Source organism: Heloderma suspectum, chromosome 2 (genome assembly GCF_057233095.1).
Source record: "Heloderma suspectum isolate Gila_16-S chromosome 2, 16-S_ref, whole genome shotgun sequence".
In the NCBI taxonomy this organism is placed as follows: Eukaryota; Metazoa; Chordata; class Lepidosauria; order Squamata; family Helodermatidae; genus Heloderma; species Heloderma suspectum.
This window is the reverse complement of record NC_139459.1, coordinates 302,350,155-302,375,004: the sequence shown is the minus strand read 5'-3', so window position 1 is coordinate 302,375,004 and position 24,850 is coordinate 302,350,155. Positions and strand designations below refer to the sequence as shown.

The window sequence follows — 24,850 nt, the reverse complement described above, 5'->3', positions numbered from 1 at the left end:
CCAATTTGGATGGCTTTAAAAGGGGGTTGGACAAATTCCTGGAGGAAAAAGGCTATCAGTGGCTACTAGTCTTGATGGCTATGTGCTCCCTCCAGTACCAGAGGCAGTGAGGCTATGTACACCACTTGCTGGGGAACATGGGCAGGAGGGTGCTGTTGCACTCGTGTCCTGCTTGTTGGTTCCTGGTCGACAGCTGGTGGGCCACTGTGTGAACAGAATGCTGGATTAGATGGACCCTTGGCCTGATCCAGCATGGGTCTTCTTATGTTCTTATTGGGAGCTGGTGCAACTGTACAAATAACGAAGGGAATTAAAAAGGAATCCAGTCAGCTTGGCACTGAAAGCGCTGTAACTACTGCACCTACGAAGCCTTTGGTCTTGGCAAGCAAAGAGGACTGTGTGCACATCCCATGCTTAATGTGCCGCGTGGGTGGCCATGCAGTGCCAAAGGCCAGCAATCACTGTGAGAGACTACAGCTCCTTTCAGTAGGCTTTTCATGCTTCGCATTTGGGCCATTTCCTTGTGCCTTTAATGTCAAGACAAATTACAGGCCTTTCAAGTCAAGCCCTCTCGGTTGTGAGCGGCACTTGCACAAGCAGAACACTAATCATCGCCGGCTCCCACAAAAGCCGGGCTTTAATTGCCCATGACATGCTAATCTGCTGGACGGTCTCAAACACTCCTTTATATGTGTGTGTGTGTCTCCCTCCTTTCCCGCCTCCTTTTTCTCTCAGCTCCCCAATTTCTGTGAGCAGTTTGCTCCGGCCCAGCCTAGAGGAGCTCATTTGTGGAGACAGAAGGAGCCCTGTTGCAGCTGGGACCCTTGCCTCCTCCACGTAAGTTGGGTGCGTTTCTGGAGGCAGTAGCAAGAAAAACGAAACTCTTTCCCCCCTTCAGCAAGTGTTTCTGCCTCAGCTTCTTCGCAATGGTTCTGCTGCAACAGTCAGAATGCAGCCAAAGGGGAGATGACCTTGCATGCTTGGGGTCGCTAGTGGCCGTCCCTCTTCCTTCTCCAGAAAGTGGTTGTGATGGGTTAGGCAGCTGCAGGCTCCGCGTCCTCGTGCCTGAAGAGCTGGCTGTGCCAGAGGAGGTGCAAGATGCTCCTCCTGGAGAGCAGCAGATGGAGTTCAAGCAAATCCTGAAGCACATGGGTGCTCTCAAGAAACACAGCTCTTCCAGGACTAGGACCCTGATGGACCTGCTGAGCTTGGTGGAAACCAGAATGGCTTTCTTGGCATCAAGCCTGCGGAAATTGCCGGAGGAGAGCAGGCTTCATGTGAGCCGCCTGGAGGAGCACGTCAGTGCCTTGGTGGCCCTGTTGCTGGGGATCCTGTTGGGCTGCAAGCTGCCTTGCAGTGAATCAGGCCTGAAGACAGCCGTTCTTGGTGAGTACACAGGGGTTCTCTCCACTTCCATTCTCTGCTTCTGCTGTTCCTATCCTGGTGCCCTCCAGCTATGTTGGACTGCAACTCCGAGCATGCCCCAGCCAACATTGTCCATGCTGGCTGGGAATTATGGGAACTGCAGTCCAATGCATCTGGAGGGCACCAGGGTGGGGAAGGGTGCTTTCAGATCACAGAGGTCAGTGAGTCAGGCAGGCTGTTATACTCAAATGCCTGTTCACAGGTGGTTGCAAAGCCAGAAGAAGAAGAGCCATCAGTGTGCAGCCTTATTTATTTATATTCATTATAAATGAATACTGATAATATTTATAATATTTATAAAGCTCTCTCTGGGCCTACAAGATCAGGTCTCTGCCCCAAGGAGCTTACACTCTAAAATGCAACATAAGGGAAACAACAGAAAAAAGGCAGGCAGGGGTATACAGGGACGCAATATGCAGTTGCACATACATAGGCTTAGTTACAAGTTTAATTGCAGCAGGACATGGGAACTAGGGTGTTGTGCCAAAGACTTCACAGAAAAAATGGGTTTCGAGAGATCTGAAGGAAGTGAGAGAGGTGTTCTGGGAAGCAGTTTCCATCATAAAGGGCAGCAACAGAAAAAGGGTGGAGTCCTTTTCTGAGGGAGTAGGAGGCCTGGAAGAGCAAAGATCATGGGAAGGGATTTGTGAGAAGAGAAATAAGGGTAGCAAGGATATGGAGGGCTTTGACAGTAAGGACAAGGAGCTTGTGCTGGATCTGGGAATGAACAGGAAGCCAGTGGAGGGATTTAAGGAGGGGCATCATGTGACCAGAGCAACAAAAGAGGTGAATGATTTTGGTTGGATAGATGTGAATGCTAGATGGACATGAGGGGACCAAGGCGAGTGCTAGACAGACATGAGTGCTAGGTGGACGTGAGGGGATCAAGTCAAGTCAATGGTAGGCAAGAGAGGAGGAAACTGCTGTAGTCCAGGTGAAAGATGACATAAGGACTGAACTGGAGTGTTTCCCGAGGGAACAGAGAGGAACGGGTGTCTTTTTGCAATGTTCCAAGGCAGGGGTGGTGAACCTCAGGCTTGGGGATGAAATCCAGCCCACCAGATAGCCACGCCCCCTTCCCCTCTCCCCAATCACTTGTCCCTGCCCACTCATTGTTTGATGGCTTCCCAGCTGTGGTGTGGTTTTCTCTCATTGTAAAAGCTTGTGATGCCTCTCTTAAGCCTTAGTTGCTGGCAATAAGAGTTTTCATAATACGCTGGTAATTTGCCCACACCCGTTTTGCCTTCGGTCCTGCCCACCACTGGAATGTCACCCCCTTCCTCAAAGCTTCTCCGAAATTGAATCTGAAAGAGGTTCGACACTCCTGGTGTAGCTTAATCAACCACCCTTCTGGCCAGAATAAAACATGGGCTAGATTTACACCAGTCCTTTTTATCGGTATTGAAGTGCACTGATAACCGTTGTGGCCTATTATGCATTCCGCGTACTACTTTTCTAGCATTATTTCCAGCTTTTTATTCTGTGTTATCCAAAATACCACAACAGATGTCATTGTGTGTGCTAGGAGGTATAAATACGCAGGAAGTATATAGCATCACCATGATGGGATTGTGTCTCTGTGACATGAGGTGTAGATCTGGCCATGGACCGAATTCCAGTGGCTGCACATGTCGGCAGGGCGCATGAGCCTCATGAACACACCTCAGCAGAGCACATGCTGAATGAAAATCACTGTTGACCCATTTTCTCTTAGGGTGCTTTCGGATGAGGCTTGTACAATCACTTCATTCACATATTTTTATGGGAGGCTCAGGCAATGACGCCTTCAATTTATAATTCTCCCATGTTTTCCTGCCCTTTTTCTTTCCAGAAAAATAAATCTGTTAAGGAGGAAAAGACAGAATAGGTGCACAAGAATAGGTGCACAAGGCCTTTTGTTTGTTCACACTAGACGCCCTCCATCTGGCAGCACCCTTCATATGCTGGGTTCAATGGGAACAGGCAATGCTTTCAAACGTCAGAGTCCTCATTCAGTATCTGCCATCTTAAAATAAATAAATCCAGCTCTACTTTAAAAAAAAATCCTTCCCGTCCCCACTTCTTCTACTGTTTGAAATGTCCCACTCGTCTTTGGTTTGATGTCTGACATCCAAACAGTGTGTGTCTTGGCAGGAATTCCAGACAGCTGGATTGCTCATATGTTTGAGGGGCTTGTTGCTGACTTCTATAGCTATATGCTGAACAGTCCCCCCCCACTGTTCAGCATTTCCCCAGATAGGGCTTTCCAATACTGCCTTCGCCTGCCTCCCCACAACCTACATCCTCCCTTCTGATTAGACCACCACAACAGAAAGGTGAAGATGCTTTTATGAGCTGGGAAGCAGTCCAATGCAGGTCTCAAGACATGTTGCTGCCTCAAGCAGAGCCCTAAAGGCACACCCAGGGCCAGGTAGCAGCAGAGGTTTTGTTCCCTTGGGGCAGGGCATCTTGTCAGCAGGGAAGCCGGACAGGCCACAGCTCCTGCCTCTTTCTGGTGGAAGGAGGGGGGCCTGATGGAAATGCCTGTGGGAGGGGATGATGTCAATTCTGGAGCTCTTGGAGGCCACATTGCAGTGATGGGCGAGGCCAAAGGCAAAAGGGGCAAAAGCCAAAATATAAAAAATGCCAGCATATTTTAGCTTGCTGCGAGTAGCCAGGCCTTAGAAGAAGCATTTCAACCTTTTTAGAATGGGGAAAAAAGAAAAAACCTGGAAACCAAATGGGGGGCGGGGGGGGCGGGGGACAGGGAAAAGACCATGGCCATCTGGAGAACCCCTGAGGTGCAGCACCCCACACGTTCAACACCCCTGCCTTAGACAACTAGACCTTCTGTTTGGGTTCTCAGGCATGAAATAAACACACACATATTTTTCAGTACTTCTCACTGTAAAACACACCCAGGAAAGGGAACAGCAGCTGATCCTTTGCTACTTGCAGGTATTTTAATAGATTCAAAATAAACACTCTAGGTGTAAGAAACCTGGCAAAACTGCACTAGGCTGGTTAAATATTTTTATACAAAATTTGTAATACTTGATGGTACAATCATGGCAATTAATTTTTCCAAAACAGCCATATCAATTATAGACAGTCAATTTTTCAAAACAACTGTATCAGTTATACCTGGCAGTCTGTGGAACCCCAGTGTATTTCCGTTTTGACTGTGAAAAGTCTTCATCGGGTACTCCTGTAGACATAACATGTTCTAATAATAATTTACAGTAACTGATCAGGTTGAGAAATAGTTTCACTTTCCTGAGTGGATAAATACTTTCAGTGGTGTATACCAGTTGATAAAGGCAAAGTAGCCCACTATCTTTGTGGGTTAACAGTGACATAATCCCTCTAATTTTCTCTCGCTCATCATTCCAAAGATGTGTGGATATTCCCAGGACTGGTCACCAAACACACAATAGATGCGGCCACATAATTGGCATGATTGTATCAAGAATTATACATTTTGTATAAAAATATTTAACTGGTCTAGTGCAGTTTTGTCAGGTTTCTTACACTTGTAGTGATATTAGAGGCCTTGTCTTTTCTGTTTTGTATAGGTATTTAAATAGAGACAAACTGTGAAAAATGCTTCCATGTGCACTTTGCATCTAACACATGTGCGTTTTGTATGCAGTTTGGGTGTGGCAAGGACAGGAAAGAAACGTGAGGTGCCATGTTGCACACAGGACTCAAATGAATCTGAGCACATGGTCAGCCCCAGCATTGTTTCCTTGCAAACCCTTGAGTCACATGAGAGGGTTAGAGAAAGCCCTGGATTCTAAAATGGAAACCCAAGGATGGCCCAGAGGGAGACCTCTGTGGAAACAGCAGGTCATATGACTTGAGCCCCTGAAATTAAACTCTCCAAAATTGGTTAAAGCTCATGGCCTCAGCTCTGCTTTCAGTCAAAACCTGAAAGGGCCAAACCTGATGTAACTGCAGCAGATCCATGTGGTTAGATCTGGATGTGCACCTATTATTGTAGAATGTGGAGCATGCGGTGTGTGTCCAATGTAAAAAACAGAGGGATGCAAGGGGTGGTGGTTGCTCAGTCTTCCTCCTGCCCACAGTCCCCCCCCCCCCAATATCACTTTTCTAATAGGCTCTAATACTGGAAGTGAAGGCAGCTGGGAGAAAAGCACTTGGCCTTGAAGCTGCAAGACAGTAATGCTTGGTCTACAAATGTAGCAGGATGGGGTAGTAGCATGTCGCCCAGACTTCTTATCAGCTACAAACTTCAAACAAATATGCTGAGAACAGCTGGGGGGGGGATAGAAAATAGCTGGATTCCAACTCAAGAAGCTGAAGAAGATGGCTCTTGTGTTTTAATTTTAATGCCAGTGAGAAATGATTCTGCAGCATCTGAACTTAAAAACTTCTTCATCTGGCCTTCAAAAAAAATGCGAAATGAGGCAGGATATTTGATGTGATATTGCAAGTTAATTTGCTTTGCCAAATTTCTCACCTTAGTAAACTGTCTTCTTCTATCAGTGATTTCTTTGGTGTAATCAGGCAAGAGCATAATATTGTCGTTGGCTGGCCTCCACCAGAGCTCCCCTCTCTCTCTTGCTAAATGCAGGAGATATTGTTTCATGGAAACACATAGAAATTGAACAATAACAGGCCCTGCTCTAGAACTCGTGTAGAACAGGGAACACGATAGGCACGCTCAATATCAAGTGGAAAATCAGAAGGCAAAGTCAATAACTCACGCAGAAATATATCCTTAAACTCAGCAAGACAGAGATCTGTAGCCAGCTCTCTGAGGCCAAGAATACGCACGCAGGTTAGGTCTCCAAGTGAAGGCCTCCAGTTGAGAAATTCGAGCAGAGGGTACACTATGAGAGGCATCCATAGCAGTTTCATGAGCAGTAACCTGGTCTTCAAGCTCATTAACTTTCAACATCATCTTTTGAAGACAAATATTCATCAAGTCCACAGACCCATGAAGAATAGTGACGGAATCCTGAATTGTTTCAAGCTTCTTTGACTGCACTGATAATTACGAGGACATTTTTTTTTTTATCAAAGCAAGCTACTCCTCCCCCTCTCTCCCTTCTTTAGAAACCTTTGCTGTAGGGGCAGATTTGGGGGGGGGGGGGTAGGCGGCGTTCCCAAGCTTTTCTTCCCCCTCAGTGTTGCCATCCTCCTCTCACTTCCGAAAGCACAACAAGTAAATATAAGTGTCGAAACAGAAAACAAAAGCTTAAGCAAGTTTAACTGCAAATACCCAGATAACACAACAGCCTCAAAGAGGTAATTTTAAAGCTGAAACTCAGGAGAGATGCAGCGAAGAGCCGATCACCACACACACCATCTCCAACTGGAAGATCAAATTTATCGTATACTAGTGCTTCCCCTCTCCCTTAAAAAAATAAATAAATCTCCCCCCACTCCTTTTTTTCTTCTTCTCTTGTTGCTTATGTATAACCACATATATATAATTTCTGTTTTTGAGTGTATTAATTTGCACATTTTGAGTAAATACAGGTTATAATGTAACTACCATATTAAAATTTAGCTTAATAGGGTTATGTAGGTACACATATCTGTGTAAGTATGTGTGCGCATATGTGTACACATATGCACTTGTGTATGTGTGTGTATGTGTATATCTCTAGATAAAATATTAGTTAAAATACCCAGTTGGCTTTTAATTTTTGTTTTTATTAATGCTATTATTGCTAATTTGCAGGAGGGCCTAGCTGAGCATCGCAGTTGCACATTGATCCAAATGGAAGGCAAAAGTTTTTAGTTTTAGTTTTTGCTTTTGTTATGGGGGGGTTGTCTCTTATGGGTTTTTTTGGCACTTTTTCATGGTATGTGGATACAAATTGGATTATTCAAGTTTTAGTTTTATATATTTTTATTTTCAACCATTGTTCATATTTCTGAATAATTTTACATTTCTTCTCAGTTTCTACATAACCAGAACTACTTTGATGATGTTTGAAATGGTTAGTCCTAAATGCAAACCAAGGAGGTATTTGTTGTGCCATTTATGGTATAAAAATTTAGTTAATGTTTGCAAATTTGGAAAGATGTCTTTGGAAAGATGTCTTTGGGCAGAGGGGCAAATAATTTGTTTTTGTTTTTTCTGTGCTAAAACTGATTTCATGGAATGTCAAGGGGCTGCGAAATGTAAACAAACAGAAAAGAGTTCTTACTAAGTTAAAAGAGCTTAATGCTGACATGGCTTTTTTTTACCATTTGATGGCTGCAGATGGACAGATGTTGCAAAAGGACTGGGCTAGTGAGGCCTATGTCACGGATACTTCAATACGGTGTAAAGGGGTTGCAATTTTAATAAATAAGTGACTTTCTATTTCAATTCAACAGGTGATTTTTTAAACTGAGGGGCATTTTTTTTATCTTGGTAGGAAGTATATGGTTAAATTAATTGCTATGATTAATGTATATGGGCCAAATATTGATTCTCCAGCTATGTTTCATGATTGTTTTGCTAAACTGGTTGATATTAACTATGATTACTTGATTGTGGGTGGGGATTTTAACGAGTTCTTAGATCCTTCGTTAGATAGGAGTACACTTTCTCCTAAGACTCAGTCTGCTGTGAGATTGGCACACCAGGCTCATATAATGGAATTTGGTTTAACTGATGCTTGGAGAATTTTACATCCTGCTGATAGAGAGTATACTTTTATTTCACCAGTTCACCATAACTGCTTTAGATTAGACTATTTTTTGATTTCTACAACTTTAGTATGTCAAATAAAAGATTGTAAGACTGATACATTGGTAGTGTCAGATCATACCCCAGTATGTTTGGAACTGCAATTTTGATACTTCTAGGGCCCCCAGACTCTGGCTTTTTAATGTTTCTCTTCTTAATGATGAGAAGTTTAAAATCCAGATGTTAGCTGAACTAACTGAGTATTTCGATATTAATGAGGGTACAGCAGGTTCATGTACCACTGAATGGGAGGCTAGTAAAGCTTTTATAAGGGGTCGACTTATCTCTGATGCTTCTTATCAAAAGAAGCTTTAAAAAACTCAACAGAAATACTTAAGAAGCTGAAATCTCTTATAACTCAGTTTGCCACTTCCTCCACAGCACAACTTTATCAAGAGCTACAGAATACTAAGCATGAGTTGAATAATATTCTTTCACAACAGGCGGAATTTGCTCTGACCTGTCTATGACAGAAATATTGGGAAAGTGGTGAACGTCATCTTAAAGAGCATCAACCTCAGAATGTCATTTCAGCTATTAAAGATGAGAGTGGCAAAGTATATACTTCTCCCACAGCGATAAATTCACAATTTTTAAAAATTTTATTCTGATCTGTATAGTACTGGTAATAAGATATCAGAGCAAGATATGGATGCTTCCCCCCTCCTCAAATTAATCTTCCACATTTAGATTCTTCACAACAACAGTTCCTTTTAGCTCCTCTGTGTTTAGAGGAAATTATGAGTGCAATAATGAGAATGAATACTGGGAAATCACCTGGACAGGATGGATTTCCAATTGAATGGTATAAAACATTTTCTAGTTTTTTAGCTCCAAAGTTGTATGGGCCCCAAAACAATCATATTTTTGAAGTGGGCTACCTTTCTTCATTATTAAATGATGCTTATAGTACTGTGACTCCTAAGCCAGGAAAGGATCATACCGATTGTGCTAACTATCAACCTATATCATTAATTAATGTAGATATCAAAATATTAACAGCAATCTTGGCGAATAGATTACAACAAGTCATGATTGTATTGGTTAGACCAGACCAGGTGGGATTTATTAAAAATAGACAGGGGGCTGATAATCTTAGATTAGTAGTTGATTTAGGGCGCAATCCTATTCAGATAGGCGGCCACCGCCAAACTCAGAGGCGACCGCCTAGCCAAAGCAGGGCAGGAGAAGCATGAACCATGTTCCCTCTGCACTTCTCCTGCCCTGCATTTTCAGCTAGACAGCCCATTGCGGCTGTCTAGACATGGTGGGAGGGCTGAGCGGGGGAGGAGGCTGCTGTATGACACGTTGGATGTGTCATACAGGCATTTCTGCCCTCCCCACACCAGAATGCCCCCAGCCATGCCCCTTTTCGGCCGCTCCACGCTCCTCTTGAGAGCTCAGAGGATGGGGCTGTTCCACGTTGCCTCCGAGGCAGTGTGGAAGTGCAGGGAGGTTGGTTCTCCAGGAACTGACCTCGGAGTGCGAGCTTGGTTCCTGGAAAACCAGGTAACCTATGGCCATCTAGCCGCTGTCTAGTGGCCATAGGATTATGCCCTTAGTTGCTTTAAACTCTGAAAGAACTGACCAGGCGGCCATCATTTCCTTGGATGCAGATAAGGCCTTTGACAAAATTCATTGGAAATTTATGTTTATTACACTGACTAATTTTGGTTTTCCTATAGAATTTTTGAAATGGGTTAAATTTTTATACTCAGCTCCTAGAGCGAGAGTAATGATTCTCAGCTTTTTTTTTTAATTTGGGCAGGGTACCAGACAAGGTTGCCCACTTCCCCCATTGATATTCAATTTATGATTGGAACCCCTGGTGTGTGCTATTAGACAAAATAATAGTATTTGTGGGTTTGTTCATTTTGGTTTAGAATTTAAAATTAGCCTTTATGCTGATGATCGTTTGCTGTTTATCTCAAGACTCCAGTCGTCAGTTCCAGCTTTGATGAAACTGATTAATACCCTTGGTGAACTGTCCAGCTATTTAATTAATTGGTCAAAGTCAAAAATAATGCCGATTAGAGATAGGGTATACTCTGGTGTATTAGCCAATTGACATTTTAAACAGTGCCCAGAGTCTATTACTTACTTGGGAATAATTGTTCCTAGAGATATATCTCAAATGATTAGGTTAAATTTAAATAAGTTGATTAATGATATTTTGCGAGATATAGATAGATGGGCATCTTTAAAGTTGAGTTTGTGGGGTAAGGTGAATACACTTAAGATGAATACCATACTTCAAATTATTTTTGTTATACGTGGGATCCCTATACTTATACCTGGCAAATATTTCCAAAAACTTACTGCTTTGTTTCGTAAATTCTTCTGGGGTTCCTCTCCACTAAGAATATATTTTAAAAGGATGCAACTTCCAGTTAATGAAGGCAGGTTCGGTTTTCTGGATCTAACTATGTACCATTGGGCCTATTTGCTGACCTTTACTAAATTTTGGTCTTTTCCACTCAGATTAGATTTTCCACCTTGGTCAGTGTTGGAATCTTCTTGTCTGGAGCCTCTCTTTAAATAGATGGCATTAGGTTCTCAGCATATCAAGGTAGACAGAGCTCCTCCCACAATTTTGGCAATTAGAGAAGTTTGGAGTATAATGTCATGTCAATTACAGTTTGATCCATTTTCCCATGCTAAACTGACTTTATGGGGAAATCCAGATTTAAGAATTGGTAAGAAAATGTTTTTATGGCAGACTTGGACAGATAAAATTATCTTTACCCTGGATCAATTAATGGGGGTTGATGATGAGTTGTTTTTTTTCAACTTTGCGAGATCAATTTGATTTGCCTGCTACAACGGAATGGCAGTATTTGCAGTTGAAAGATTTGTTGGTATCTAGATTCAGTCCTGCTACTTTTACTGCTTCAGAGTCTCCTTCATTACTGGAAATACTTACTGAAGCTGATCAGATATATCGACCTACAATTAATGTTTACAAACATTTATTATCAATGAATAAATATGATACAAGTGGTTTACAGCAGGAATGGAATAGGGAATTGGAATGTCCTATTTTGTTTAATCAATGGACTGCCATCTTGATGTGTGCATCAGACATTTCAGTGGATCTTTGGTTACGCCTTATTCAGCAAAAACTTTTGTTTTGGGTCTATTGGACGCCACAATGTCTTTCTAATAAAGGCTTGTCAAATTTGGCTAATTGTTGGAGGTGTGATGTAGTCAATGCTTCTCTTGTTCATATGTTTGGAAGTGCCTAACGGCTGCCTCTTTTGGGGAGGAAGTTATTATACGGATACATTTTGTGTTGGAACGCTCTTTAATATTTACTGATGTAAATGTTCTTTTAAATTACTTATCTGCTTCTTGGAATGTAACACATAGTCAGCGTAAATGGATTTTTCATGCCACTGTGGTTGCTAAAAGACTGATATTACAATATTGGAAGGATAAAAGCCCACCGCCTATAATGCAATGGACTGATGACTTAATAACACTAGCAACATTTGAAAGAGTGATATATAGGCATAACTTGCAGATGGACTTATATCTGGATATTTGGTCTGCTTTTACTGAAGTGTGTGTGTAACCTATTTTTTCCCTTTTATTTTTCTTCTCGAATATTGTACTATTTGAAACTGAGGATTTTAGAATATGTTGTTGTATTTTTTTATTTTGTTCTTTTTTTTGGTTTTGTTATGTTTTTGTTTTGTTTTGTTAAAACAATAAAAAATTGGGGGTGGGGGAAGAAAGGAGGATGGGGCAGTAGCACACAGAGGTGGTAGAATGGATTGCACTTCTTCAGGCTGCAGCAGGTAGGGGTATCATGTTTTTGAATGTTCCCCTATGTTAAAAACTCTCTGCAAGTAGAAAGCCTGCACAGCTGGCAAAGGCTACAACCGTTCTCCCTGATGTGCTAGTTTTCTATTTGCAGGGAGGGTTTTTTGTTTGTTTGTTTACATGGTACGGCATGCAAAAGTGGTGTCCCTTGTGTCTAGGCCAAAATGCTACGGTCCATTCTGACATCTCATTCCAATCTGCTGCGTGAAGAGAACCAACCTAAGAGGTGAGTCTGGAAAAGTTCCACAATGCTTTTTAAATCAGACCTCTCCCTCACCCATTTTCTATGAGATTTTTAAATCTTCTGGTTTAAATGCAATATCAAGAGTGGAAAGCTTTTGTACAGTGTGCCTAATCCTCACTCAAGTGACCTTTCTTTTCAGAAAGTAGACACCTCAAGACACTGGAAACCAAGGAAGATCCTTTAGTAGAGTCTCAAGGTAAGAGATTGTACTAGGCTGTCTTCACATCTAGCATTTTATTCCACTACAAACCATTCGTTTTGATTCCAGTTCATTTTTGGTATTTACACTAGCACTGTATACAGCCATCTCTCATAGTGCTTCCCTCCGCATTATATCTTTTCATGGCTGGGCCGAGCTGCACGGAACAATCAGGACAGATTCTGGCTCCATACCCCCTCCCCTCCCCTGATCATTGGTTCCTGTAACATGATTGATGGCTCCACTCCATCCCTCCACTCCTCCACAGCAGAAGGGAAGTTGGAAGCCCTTCTAGTGATCTGGACAGCAGGCTATGGGAGCTGGTCCTCTCCTTCCTCCAAGGGAGAGAGAATCTTCTCGGTGGCTTACCCCAAGGTTGCTGGTGCCTCTAGTCCTTCTCTGCTAAATATGTCAGGGTGTGATGGAATTAAATGCAGTATATTGCTTGCACTACTGAGTTTGAAGGGTATGCCGATTTCCGGGTTCCCAACTACGGAAATAAGAAATCCACAAACGGACTTATATACAGTCAATGCACCAAGCCATTCCTAGCAGCCCCCCCTCACGTGACCGCTTCATGGGGGACACCTTCTTCATTAGACCCGGCTTGCTTCCCCCCCCCCATGTTGTTGCTCTTCTCCCTTATTCTGGCTTCCCAACAACCCTCCAAGGTGAGCTAGGAGAAGAGATATTGGCTGGCTAGGTGGGAGGGAGTACTATAGAAAACCCCCTCAGCATTACTGCCTTATCTAAAACATCACACTCAAAAAGGAAATGATTAAAATGACCATTCTAAGCTCTGCATGATGAATTTATTCAGGGGAGAAGGCACTTTTAATACCCATTGAAATCCTAACTGTCAAGCCTTTCTCCTGCTTGGCTGAGAAGGGAGACTTCCCCATCCACCCTGGGAGGAAAAAAGCCCATCAGCTGGTGAGCAGAAGGGAGAAGAAGCACTCAGTGAAGTCAATGGGAGGAGGAAGTTCCAAGTAAATGCACTGAAGGGGATGCACTCCTGTGCGTGCCTACTCAGAAGCAAGCCACACAGATTTTAATGGCACTTACTCCCAGGAAAGGAAAGCCTTACAGCTAATGAGTTTACTCATAAGTAAGCATTGCTGTGTTCAAGGGGATCTCGGAGCCTGTAGTGGAATGTGAAGAGGCAGAAATGATCACTGGAAGCCCAGTCAGTGACCTGCCCCCCTTCCCACAAATTTGTTGTCATTACAATGTTATTCAACACCGCTCAGCAATAGCCCCTAGCGCATGCCCACACAAAGCGGGACAAAGCACTCTAGGGAAAATACACAAGGAGAAAATGGTGATTTCCGTTGCAATCACAGAAAATGCCAGGTTTTCCCCGTTCTCAGATAACATGGAAAGAGGTAGCGGAAGTTGTGAGATAGCAGCAGGAGAACAGTGGCATCGTCTAAAGCTCCCATGAAAACCAGTGATTAAAGAGGAACGATCCTGCTAAAAAAACTCAGGTGTGAAGAGAGCCCTAAACACATGTTTCAGGGGCTCTTGACAGGAAACTGCATTCCGCTTACCCAAAATAGCTTCCTTCCTCCTGCCATTTTTTTTCCTGATCCAGGATAACCGTCCATGAGAAAAGTAATATGCTGCGATACCCAGTCTAGTGCCTAGCAAATGCCATCTGGAGAACTAATGGTTTAATTTCTAAATGGCATAGGTTTCTAGCCCTCATGGTTGAGCTGAAAGTGTATTTTGCCACCTAATCCCTTCATGGGCGGGTTTAATTTATAAGTGCCAGAACAGGTGCAGTGGTGGCAGGCCTGTCTATTTAAATGCAAGTCTACCCAAACATATAGAAGCTGGGGTTAGGTGATTTTAAGGACAAAAGGAATGCATCAATTAAGGTTCCCCTGACTGTGGCTTGATATTCTCTCAGCTGGGCTCTGAAAACAGAAGCAAACCGAGCTGGGAGAGTAGTGCCAGGGAGGATGACTGTGAGAGGAGGTTTCACAACTCCTCATCCAGATGCTCCTTTTCCCCTTTAAAATTGTACACCCCATGCCCCCAGTTATTGTTGTTTGGGGCAGCCTCATATTCAAAGTGATGATCTGTTGCTATCTTTTCTAATCTGGACCTTATAAAATTAACGACAGGCTTTGCTTCATGGTTGGTTTTGTCACCCTGAATAATTTGGTTTCAATTACAAATTTGATTATTTCATTGTATATAGAATCATAGAATAGTAGGGTTGGAAGGGGCCTACAAGGCCATCGGGTCCAACCCCCTGCTCAATGCAGGAATCGAAGTCAGAGCATCCCTGACAGATGGCTGTCCAGCCTTGACTTGAATGCCTCCAGTGTGGGGGAGCCCACCAACTCCCTAGGTCATTGGTTCCATTGTTGTATTGCTCTAACAGTCAGGAAGTTTTTCCTGATGTTCAGCTGGAATCTGGCTTCCTGTAACTTGAGCCCATTATTCTGTGTCCTGCACTCTGGGATGATCAAGAAGAGATCCTGGCCTTCATCTCTGTGACAACCTTTCAAGTACTTGAAGAGCGCTATCATATCTCCCCTCAGTCTTCTCTTCTCAAGGCTAAACATGCCCAGTTCTTTCAGTCTCTCTTCATAGGGCTTTGTTTCCAGTCCCCTGATCATCTTTGTTGCCCTCCTCTGAACCCTCTCCAGCTTGTTTGCATCCTTCTTCAAGTGTGGTGCCCAGAACTGGACACAGTACTCCAGATGAGGCCTAACCAGTGCTGAGTAGAGGGGAACTAGTACTTCCCAGGATTTGGAAGCTATGCTTCTATTAATGCAGCCCAAAAGAGCATTTGCCTTTTTTGCAGCCACATCACATTGTTGGCTCATATTCAGCTTGTGATTGACAACAATTCCAAGATCCTTCTCACTTGTAGTGTTGTTGAGCCACATATCCCCCATCTTGTAACTGTGCCTTTGGTTTCTATTTCCTAGGTGCAGAACTTGGCATTTATCCCTAATAAATGTCATTCTGTTGTTTTCTGCCCAGCGCTCCAGTCTATCCAGATCACTTTGAATTCTGTTTCTGTCTTCCAGAGTATTAGCTATCCCGCCCAATTTTGTGTCATCTGCAAATTTGATCAGCATTCTCTGCACCTCCTCCTCCAAGTCATTAATAAAAATGTTGAAGAGCACTGGGCCCAGGACTGAGCCCTGCAGTACCCCACTCGTTACCATTCCCCAGTTTGAGAAGGTCCCATTGATAAGCACTCTTTGAGTCCGATTCTGTAGCCAACTGTGGATCCACCGGATCGTTGCTTCATCTAGCCCACTTTGAGCTAGTTTGCTCATCAGGATATCATGGGGCACTTTTTCGGAAGCTTTGCTGAAGTCGAGGTATATGATGTCTACAGCATTCCCACGGTCTACGAGGGAGGTTACTTGATCAAAAAATGAGATCAGATTCGTCTGGCAGGACTTGTTTTTGACAAATCCATGTTGGCTTCAAGTAATCATGGCATTGTTGTCAAGGTGCTTACAGATGGATTGCTTTATCATCTGCTCCAGAATTTTCCCAGGGATTGATGTCAGACTGACTGGTCTGTAGACTCCAGGTTCCTCCTTTTTACCCTTTTTGAAGATAGGGACAACATTAGCCCTCCTCCAGTCATCTGGCACTTCCCCCGTCCTCCATGATTTCTCAAAGAGAATAGACAGCGGTTCTGAGAGTTCTTCTACCAGTTCCTTTATGACTCTAGGATGCAGTTCATCTGGCCCTGGAGATTTGAACTCATTCAAAGTAATTAGATGTTCCTTGACCATATGCCTATCGATCTCAAGCTGCAATCCTGCCCCTTCAGCCTGTACTTCACCTTTGCCAGGGGGGTCATAGACCCTCTTTTGGGAGAAGACTGAGCCAAAGTAGGAATTGAGCACCTCTGCCTTTTCTTTGTTCTCTGTTATCGTTTTGCCATCCTTATTTAATAGCTGAACAACCATTTCTTTCCTCTGCCTTTTACTATGCACGTAGCTGAAGAAAGCCTTTTTGTTGTTTTTAGCATCCCTCGCTAACCTCAGCTCGTTCTCAGCTTTAGCCTTCCTGACACCATCCCTGCAATTCTGTGCTACCTGCCTGTACTCTTCCTTTGTTACTTGGCCTTCATTCCACTTCCTATATGTGTCCTTTTATGTTTTCAGGTCATCCCTAAGCTTTTTGTGAAGCCACATTGGCTTCTTCTGTTGTCTTCCACCTTTTCTTCTTGTTGGAATGGTTTGTAATTGTGCCTTGAGAATTTCCTTTTTAAAAGCTCCCACCCATCTTGGACTCCCTTTCTCGTTAGCATCGCTTGCCATGGGACCTTACTGATCATTGTTTTGAGTTTATTAAAATCAGCTTTCCTAAAATCCACGGTACGCGTTTGACTACACTCGGCTTTTGCTTCCCTTAGAACCAAGAGCGGGTCACAGCAGCGGGGGACACCACCTTGGGGAGCCTCCTGGGCCTCAGCCGGAGCTGGCGCTGCCTGCAGGGCCTGCTGGGTGACAGCGGCAGCAGCGGTGGCGAGGAGGAGCCGGAGGAGTTCCTAGGCTTCCATTTGGAGGTTGATGCATCTCAGAACTCGCTCCGTGCTGCTCTGCGGTCTAAAAGAGGTGCAGCTCTGCCAGCACGTGGCAGGAAGAAGAGGGCACTTGCTGAGGACTCTCTTTCCAAGAGGCTGGCCAAGCAGAAGGCTGTGGAATCCCAGCGGGAGCGTATGGTGAAGGCCTTGGCTGAGCTGCTTCAGAGGAACAAGAGACCTCCAGGAAGCATGGGCCGGCTGCCGGCTTCTGGACCCAAAGTTGGCAGGATGCTTCCTGAACAGTCTAAACCAGGCCCCAAGCCTGCCAATTCCCTAAAACCCACCATCTCTCCCACCCTCCCACCACAAACCACGAGGCCGGCCACGGGGCTCCTTCACAAAGAGAACTGTCACACATCCTGGGCCTCCTTGCCCAAGCACCAAAGCTCCATGTTCCCTCCCCGAACCTAACAGCAGCACTCGGTCGCCCTCGCCATGCCAAGTGGTCAGGCCACCCTCGCCGGCCCCCGAACCTTTGAAGAAACCACCACTTATCCTGAAATTCTTCTCAAAGGCCAGGCGGCACAAGTCTGGCCAGTTGGTGGTGACCCACGTCCGGCTAAAGACCCCTGGTCATAGGAGGGGACGCAAGAGGAAATGGAGTGTAGTGCCAAGGAAGAAAGCCTCCCCCCTTCCCTCCCAGTCTGTCTCTGAATCAGAGGCCCCCTTATCAGAGTCAGATGCATCTGCCCCAGAACCAAAACAAAAAGAGGAGTCGTCTACTCCAGAGTCGCAGCCGGAGGGTCTTGCCCCTGATCCGGAGCCACAACCAGAACTTTCTCTCCCAAAGCCAGAGCTGCAGCTTTTTGTCCCAAAGCCAGAGGTGATTGCCCAAGAACCACTAGAAGCTCTGGCTCTGGAGCCAGAGGCCTCTGAGCTGGAACCAGAGGCTCCGGCGCCAAGCGGTGGCATTCCCGCTTCACCCAGAAGGGTATCCTGTAAACAAGGGCTCCAACAGCCCGGCCCACAGAGAGATGGGACAGAAGCCCGTTCTGAGGAGGGGCCTGCTAGCATTGCCCATTCCACACGGGCACAGTGCTTGAAACGGGGCCATGGCCAGCCACCCCTCACCCCTACCCAGTGGGCCCAGCGGGTGGCTATTCAGCAGCTGCCGGCCAAAACCAGGGAGGAAGCAACTCTGGCTCAGCCGCTGGGCATCCCTGGCCCCGATGAGGCGCCAGCTCACAAAGCCACCTTCCTGAAGAACATTTATCAGTTCATCATGCCCGTGGTGAGTGCCCGCTCGTTGTGCCTCATTCACACCCTGCGCCGCTTTATGGACGAGATCCCGCAGAAGACAGCCAAGCCCATGGAGAGCCCTGCAGCTGAAGGGCCTTGTCTAGACAAGCAGGAGGCCCCAGGAGTGCCATTGCAGGTGGCTCCCCTGCAGCTGACTTCCCCAGCCCCTGGATCTCCTGAGACAGGCTCCTCTAGGGCTCTCTCACCCCCACCTTCCCCTGGTGCGCCCCACATCACCTCCTCTGCTCCTGCCCTGCCCGAGAAACGCCGCTTCATCCTCCGAGAGCCCATGTTCCGATGGACCTCGCTGAGCCCCACTTTGTCCCCCAAGGATATGGGCAAGGCCCTCTTTCAGCTTCCTTGCGAAGAGTCATCTCCTTTGTCCAGCACTCCAGCGTTAATCCTTTCTCCCCCAGCCAAGCAAACCCCTCTGCTGCAGGCGCCTCAGTTCACACCCAGCTTGGCACACCTTAAAATCCATGAATCGCTGACAGTGTCTCCTGGGGAATCCGAACTGGTGCCAGCTTCCCCTGAGGTCAGGAGGAACCCCCCGGCACCACAGCAAGAGGTCCCCATGCTCCCATATGAGCCAGCGGGAAGAGGCTATTGGGAAGGATGAACCACCTTGCTTTGCCTCTCTTCACGGAGGTTCCTAGACTGTGTGAGGCCCAGGACAAAGAGCTGATCACCATGGAGGATATCAATTCTCCTGGTGTAGTGCACAAAGTGGCCATCCGAAGGATTCTACCTCCATCTGTCCGAGTGGAGGAGGAGGAGGAAGCTGATAGTTCAGAGAGCGAGGTGGAGCCAGCTAGCCTGTGCTCAGATGAACGGAAGCCCCCTCTGCAGGAGCCAAAGCTCATTATAACACAACTGTCAAGCATGGATAAAGTATACAGCCTACTCACTTGTGCCAAGGTACAGCTCTACAAGATCAACCAGCAGAAGCAGTTCAAATTTATTCCTGGGTGCCAGAGCATCAAGGCAGAGGCATTTGAGGCTCCAAAGGTCCCAGCCAACCAAGAGGGAACTTCTGAACTCAAAAGTGGCTGGAGAAGATGGAAAAGAGGCCAGGAAGCAGGGCCAGGAGTCCCCAGTCCAGGGCCCTCGGATCAAGCACGTGTGTCGGCATGCCTCGGTGGCCCTGGGGCAGTCCCGTGCCATGGTGCCAGAGGATGTGCCACGCCTCAGTGCTCTGCCACTGCGGGAGAGGGAGGAGATCGCCGCATCACCCGCTGTAGAGGAGACTTCCTCGGCCTCCGAGAGTGAGAGCGGCCATCAGAAGCAAGTGAAGGCAGATACTGCTGCCCCACCCCCTGTGTGCCACCATGTCTCCCTCTCCCACCACCACCACCACGGCAAGAAGAACCGGATGACACGCTGTGGGAAGTGCAAGGGCTGCCTGAAGCTGCAGGACTGCGGGGAGTGCATCAACTGCCTAGACAAGCCAAAGTTTGGCGGGCCAAACACCAAGAAGCAGTGCTGTGTGTATCGGAAGTGCGACAAGATTGAGGCTCAACGAGTGGAACGGCTGTCTAAGAAAGGTAACAGTTGAGTGGCTGTCCATGGGTGGACTAATCATGTGCTACTGTGAGTTGACTGTGTGATTATGTGTGGTCTCTTTTTTTTGTGTGTCTTCGATTTTTCCATTATATATTATATGACCTTCTGGTCAAGGGCATTGTTAGATATATTTGTGTAGCCATGTTGGGTCCAGTCCCGGGGGATACTGGAATCCTGCACTGAATATTCAAACTTGAATCACAAGCGCTGATTTCTACGTTATACTGGAAAGGATTATACGTTTGGTGCTTAAAATCCAAATTGCCTGCATTTAGGCAGGCTCTGAAAACATACTTGTTTAGATGGGCCTTTAATGTTTGGTAGTTTAAAGTTTTGTATAAGTCTGAGACTGCTGTTTTTAACTGTCTTAATTGTAGATCTTGAAATTGTGTGTTTGATACATTTCAACTGTTCTATTGATTATTGGTTTTATTTGTTTTATCTTCCTGTAAGCCGCTTTGGGCATAACTTTTTGTGGAAAAGCGGGGTACAAATGGAATTAATTAATAAAAAACAAAAAACCAAGAACTGAAGTACAACATGGTCGCATTCCCCCAGAGTTCCTGTAACTGCTACTTTATCCACTAAGTCGTCTCTGTTGGTTAGGATCAAGTCAAGGATAGCCGATCCTCTAGTTCCTTCCTCTACTTTCTGTAGGAGGAAGTAATCCACCACTCAAGTCAGGAATTTCCTGGAGGGGCCATGTTTTGCAGAATTTGTCTCCCAACAAATATCGGGGAAATTGAAGTCCCCCATTACTACTACATCATGCTTCCTTAAAATATCTGTAATTCCAAGTCATAGCATTCATCTCATCATGGTCTTAGGGGTATCCCATTGTTTGCTTCTTCTGCTGTGGTAATTTATAGCTTGTTTAAAGCCTCTGCCTTTAACAGCTGTGTTACAGGCAAACATTCAGCAGGGGCAGCTCTCCATCTCCCTGCAGAGAAAAGATGCTCTTGTTGAATATCTGCCTGTCATGCAGAACCTCTGTCCGAAAGAGAAAAAAAAGAAAACTGGCAACTGAGTTGCATAAATTCTCACCCATCTCAACAGCATTCAAAGTGGTAAAGTGCACACTAGTTAGATTCTGCAGTTTAAATACATAAGATACTGTGTTCCAAATATTTACCAAATCTGTGTAAGAACTCATATTGTATATAAGACATTATTTCAGCCTTCCTCCAACCTGATGCCCTCCAGATGTGTTGGAATACAATTCCCATAATCCCTCAGTTTGGGGAAGGCAGGACTAGAATAACTGAGTCACAACTTATTGGGAATGGTGGATGATGGCTTATCACAAGAAGCATTTGGCAGTAACCTCACAGACTCTAAATACTTTCTCAGATTTAAGGAAAGAGCACAAGACTGAAAAGACTCCAGCACTGTTGGGTTAGTATACACCTACGTCATCTCATGCTCCTTGGATTTATGTTATTTATATAGCACCATCAATATGTATGGTGCTTTAAAGGGAGGAATAGTCACAGGAAAGAAATGATGCTCTATTCACATGGCCTTGCAAAGTCTGCATTCCCCAACCCTGCCTTACAGCCACACATTGGACATCATATTGACTGGGTGCACACAACACGATAATCCCTTGAGTGTGGATTGTTGTTGACCTGTGGGTTATCAACTTGTCTGAACCCAGCTGCACTAACAAGCCATGGTTTGTTAACCATGAACAACCCACCGTTCACAACCCAGCAACAAACCATGGGTTCTCTTCATGGACCGTTCGTGGTTAGCAAACCACTCAAACCTTGAGTGTGGGTTATTGTGTTGTCTGAACCCAGCCGCTGAAATACAGTACAAGCATGTAGTGTCCAGTACCCATAAGCCTGATCCATATGGTGCTTACCTCTTAGGTGAGGCCTCCCTTGATCATTGGACCAGTAGTGCAGCCTTCTCCTACCTAGTGCCTTCCAGATGCATTGTATGACAACTCCCAACATCCTCATCCAGCCTGGTCATTGCGGATTAGGAGAGTTGTAGTCCAACACTCTGCGGGACTGCGGTGGCTTAGTGGTTAAGACGCTGAACTGCAGACCGGAAGGTCAGCAGGTCAGCAGTTCGAGACCCGAGTGCTGCGTGACGGAGTGAGCTCCCGTCTTCAGTCCCAGCTTCTGCCAACCTAGCAGTTCGAAAGCAAGAAATTGCAAGTAGATAAATAGGTACCGCCTCAGCGGGAAAGGTAACAGCGTTCCGTGCACCTTGGTGTTCAGTCATGCCGGCCACATAACCACGGAAGCGTCTTCGGACAGTGCTGGCTCTTCGGCTTAGAAACGGGGATGAGCACCGCACCCTAGAGTCGGACACGTCTGGTTGGGGACACCTTTACTTTTTACCTTTTTAGTCCAACACATCTGAAGGGCATCAGGTTGGGGAAGACTGCAATAGTGAGGTGAGGGAGAGAGCAGTGCCCTTCCTAAGACTGAACAGTGGGTACAGACCTGCTCTCCAACCACTCTGCTATTCAGCTTTGGTTGCATAGGGGCTGATCTTGCAGTGCATTTTGTATTTACCTTCCTGTCAATGGGATGCTTCTCTGCCCTGTGTCATCACTGTAATAGTTACTAGGTTCCCTTTACTGTGTTCTCATATCACAGCATGGTTCCTGCAAAGCAGGTGATAAAGGCAGGATCTGGTGTTCCCATTGCCAGGCACCTGTTATTTATTATCACACTTTATGCCACCTACTTCCAGTGGACCACTCTGAAAAATCCGAGCATGTGTACCCCCGAGATTGTGCAGAGATCCACAAACAGGGCATCCAAGACAATGAGATGTACACCATCCAGCCCGTTCCTCTCCGGCAACCCTTTGAGATAAGGTAGGTAGTTTGAGGTATGTATCTAATTAGAGGCATAATCCTATGCATGTTTCGACAGAAAAAAAACGTCCATGCTGGCTAGGGAACGCTGGGAGTTGTAGGACTTTTTTGTCTAAACATGCATAGGATTGTGCCCTAAATAAATAAGACACACACACACACACACACCCAAGTAGGTCTCCACTTACCCAAGGTAGCACAACTGCAGTACATATTCAACTCATTAGTCCACTGTTGCGTGCTATGACACATTTAGGTTGTACCCATTCACATACATAGGATTTGCATTATGTCCCCAGGGCAGACATATCCATTCTCCTCTGCATCATTATTGGTAGAACTTTTACCGAGCGATCCTATGCATGTTTACTCTGACATTTACTGCCAATTTATGAAAACGCCAGTGAAAGCAGCGTCCCTCTAGGAGCTAGCAATGACTCGGTGCTTGCACAGGAGGAACCTTTCCTTTCTTACTTTGTTCCAGGTAAACTCGCATAGGATTGTACTGTGTATTCATCTTTAGCCTTTCCATAAAATATCCAACTTACAAAATATTCTGATATATCAAAATCACATTAAAAGTAACAAATGAAAAGGAGCAGCAATAAAATAAACAATTATTTGATGCATTTATTATTTCATGTTCTCAGTCCCAGAAAGGACCACATTAACAACAATCAGAACAGAATGACAGCACAACCAGCAGCAGCCCAGTACCAGCTCACTCCAAGTGTCTTTCCAAATAGAAATGTTTTCACTGCTCACCAGAAGGCAATCAGTGATTAAGTGATTGAGCAAGGCTCCCCTGGAGCCTTCCTTCAGGAGGATGAATTTAAAAACTCAGATTAAAAGCAGCAGTGCTTTATAGAAGACTGCATCATTAGAATCGCAGCATCCCCAGTGCATTTATGAAGAATAAATTGCGCCACTTATTGCTAACTTAGGTGTGTTTTGCAAAGGTTGTGGGAACTGTAGCTTAGTGAGAGATGAGAATCCTTTATTGGAGATCCGTAACCCCTCTCACAAGACTACAGTTCCCAGGGTTCCTGGGAGCAGGACCCTGTTTAAACATGTGATGTGGCTAGAAAGAAAATTCCTTCAGAATGAGCACCGGCAGGAGAAAACTGTCTTCAGCCCAGGATATGATGTCATGGCATGGCGAGATCAGAGAAAGGGGTTTCTTTTCTGGATGCTAGAACAGGCTTCCCCAACCTGGTACCCACCAGATGTTTTAGGCTACAACTCCCATCGTCCCTCACCATTGGCTATGCTGGCTGAGCCTGATGGGAGCTGAAGTCCAAAACATCTAGAGAGCACCATGTTGAGGAGGGCAGTGTTAGAGGCTTCTGCTCCTTCTTGATGAGCCTCATCTTCTGTATTACCAGGCATACTGTGACATGGTGACAGACGGTGGTGGCTGGACCATAATCCAGCGCTGGCAGGATGGCACTGTGGACTTCAACCACACGTGGCAGGAGTACAAACAGGGATTTGGCAGCCTACAAGGTGAGCATTGGCTGGGCAACGAGTACCTCCACAGCTTAACCCGCCTGGGTCAGCATGCCCTGCAAGTAGGGCTGGAGGACTGGTATGGCGTCAAGCAGCACGCCATCTATCGCAAATTCAAAGTGGCCAGCGAGGCCCACCAGTATCGCTTCACAGCCCGGGAATATCAAGGCAGTGCAGGCAACGCTCCGAGCTACAGCCGCAACTACAATCATGATCACAAATGCTTTACCACCTGGGATAGTGACAATGACAACTACCCCCTAGGCAACTGTGGTGCATATTATGGTGCGGGCTGATGGTTTGACTCTTGCCTGGCAGCCAACCTTAATGGCAAATACCACCATGGATGCTACAGCAGGGTGACCAACGGCATCTACTGGGGGACATGGTACATTCTGATTGATAAGAGGACCAACCAGAAGTACTCCTTCAAGAAAGTGGAGATGAAAACTAGGCGTGTCCACCTTTAAGAGGAGCCTGATGAGCGTGGACTTGTGGCAGGGAAAATGTCTGAAAGAAAATGAAAGAAGATGGCTTGCTACTGAGGCTGATTTGGCTAAAGCAAAAAAATGTGTGTGGGTTCATTCAAAAATAAGACAAAACCTTACTCCTGGTAGTTACTCTTGCACAGAGGATACGTAGGGGCACACAGTCACCAAGACGTCTGCAACTCTCTTTATAACAAGGACAAAGTCTTGATCCACATCCAGCAACCTGAATCACTGTTGCTGTCCTTTTCCCCTCTC

General features: G+C 45.5%; 1 pseudogene; it reads left to right on the top strand.

The window, feature by feature from the left end:
* The first annotated feature begins 926 nt into the window (after nt 1–926).
* Nucleotides 927–24,574, top strand: LOC146354906 (fibroleukin-like; annotated as a pseudogene).
* Nucleotides 24,575–24,850: the final 276 nt, after the last annotated feature.